Below are 2,697 nucleotides of genomic sequence, written 5' to 3' on the forward strand. Positions count from 1 at the left end.
CAGGGGCGGCGCGCGGTGGCCGCGCAGGGGCGCGGGACGGGAGGGGCGCGGGAGCAGGCTGTGCTCACAGGGGGCGGCGGCGACGGCTCAGGCGAGCAGCCTGACGGCGTCGGTGGCGGCGGCGACAGCAAGGTGGAGCAGGTGCGTCGGGCGGCGACGGCGACGAGGAGGAGCAGGGGGCGTCGGGGGAGAAGTGGGCGATTTGGCCAGAAACTGCTAAGTGTTGCTTATATAGCAAACCCTTTAACCGGGACTAATGCACCCTTTAGTCCCGGTTGGTGGCACCAACCGGGATTAATGCACCCTTTAGTCCCGGTTGGTGCCACCAACCGGGACCAAAGGCCTCTTTTTCGGCAGCCCAAAGGGCGGGAACCGGCAGCCTTTGGTACCGGTTGATGGCACCAACCGGGACTAATGCCTCCCCCTTTAGTCCCGGTTGGTGCCACCAACCGGGACCAAAGGCCCCTGTGCTGCCCGCCTCGGGACCAAAGTTTAGTCCCACCTCGCTAGTTGAGAGGGGCGCGCAGTGGTTTATAAGCCCCACTGCCGCACCCCTCTCGAGCTCCTCTCCACCGCAGGCTTTCAGGCCTACTTGCTATTGCTTTGCCTGATGGGCCTTCTGGGCCTACTGCGGGCCTGAATCCTGGCCCATAGGAGGGTTTCATGTCGTATTCAGGCTGTGGGGGCCCAGTAGGAGGCATTTTTTTTGTTTTTTTTGTTTTCTTTATTTATTGTTGCTATATTTATTTATTTTCCGGTTTTTTTGTTTTGTTTTCTGCATTATCTATTTTCTTTTGTTTTTTGCTTTATTTTTTAATTGTTTTTGCTTTTAGTTTTAGGAAAATTATAAACTTTCTGTTAGTGCCATTAGTTTTCAAATTTGAAAACACTTTTTTGTTTTTTTATTTTCTTTCTTGCTTTATTTATTTTATTTTGTTTCTACTTATAACAAAATACTTATTGTTGTTTTTTTGTTTTGTTTTCTGCATTATTTCTTTTCTTTTGTTTTTTGCTTTATTTTTTAATTGTTTTTGCTTTTAGTTTTAGGAAAATTATAAACTTTCTGTTAGTGCCATTAGTTTTCAAATTTGAAAACACTTTTTTTGTTTTTTTGTTTTTTTTCTTGCTTTATTTATTTTATTTTGTTTCTACTTACAACAGAATATTTATTGTTGCTATTTTTAATTATTACGAGGGCCGAACCATAAGACATTAAAGCATTTCAAATGAACTCTGAAAAAGTTGAAAGTTGGCATGGTATCATAAATTGACCCACATAGCATGTGCATGTACAAAACGGACAATGGTATCATACTCGTCAGTTACAAAGTTGGCATGGTATCATCATAATAGTTGCGGGAGAAAGTCTTCACTTTTTCTTCGCTTGTGTCATTTGCTTATTGCGTCGTAACCATGGATAATCTTCATCGTTTATCAGGATGCTGGGGTCAGCCTTGACTTTGAAGGGAGGAATTTCATGAAACTTTTCATAATCTTCAGACATGTCTGTCTTGTCCTCCACTCCCATGATGTCCCTTTTTCCTGAAAGAACTATGTGGCGCTTTGGCTCGTCATATGATGTATTCGCTTCCTTATCTTTTCTCTTTCTCGGTCTGGTAGACATGTCCTTCACATAGATAACTTGTGCCACATCATTGGCTAGGACGAACGGTTCGTCAGTGTATCCAAGATTTTTCAGATCCACTGTTGTCATTCAGTACTGTGGGTCTACCTGTACCCCGCCTCCTGACAGATTGACCCATTTGCACTTAAACAAAGGGACCTTAAAATCATGTCCGTAGTCAAGTTCCCATATGTCCACTATGTAACCATAATATGTGTCATTTCCCCTCTCGGTTGTTGCATCAAAGCGGACACCGCTGTTTTGGTTGGTGCTCTTTTAATCTTGGTCAATCGTGTAAAATGTATTCCCGTTTATCTCGTATCCTTTCCAAATCAATACAGTCAAAGATGGTCCCCTGGACAACAAGTACAGCTCATCACAAACAGTGTTGTCACCTCTGATACGTGCTTCCAACCAACTGCTGAAAGTCCTGATGTGTTCATATGTAATCCAGTCGTCGCACTGCTCCGGGTGTTTGGAGCGCAGACTGTTCTTGTGTTCATCGACATACGGGTCACCAAGGTAGAGTTCTGTAGAACTGTGTAGTGTGCTTGAGACCAAGAATATCCGTCCCTGCATATTATTGAGTCCCTTCCAAGCGTGCCTTTTCCAGCCAGTCTCCCCTCATACCGCGATTTAGGGAGACCTATCTTCTTAATGCCAGGAATGAAGTCAACACAAAACCCGATGACATCCTCTGTTTGATGGCCCATGGAGATGCTTCCTTCTGGCCTAGCGCGGTTACGGACATATTTCTTTAGGACTCCCATGAACCTCTCAAAGGGGTACATATTGTGTAGAAATACGGGCCCAGAATGACAATCTCGTCAACTAGATGAACTAGGACGTGCGTCATGATATTGAAGAAGGATGGTGGGAACACCAGCTCGAAACTGACAAGACATTGCATCACATCACTCCTTAGCCTTGGTATGATTTCTGGATCGATCACCTTCTGAGAGATTGCATTGAGGAATGCACATAGCTTCACAATGGCTAATCGGACGTTTTCCGGTAGAAGCCCCCTCAATGCAACCGGAAGCAGTTGCGTCATAATCACGTGGCAGTCATGA

The sequence above is a fragment of the Triticum dicoccoides genome, chromosome 3B (genome assembly GCF_002162155.2).
Source record: "Triticum dicoccoides isolate Atlit2015 ecotype Zavitan chromosome 3B, WEW_v2.0, whole genome shotgun sequence".
Lineage (NCBI taxonomy): Eukaryota > Viridiplantae > Streptophyta > Magnoliopsida > Poales > Poaceae > Triticum > Triticum dicoccoides.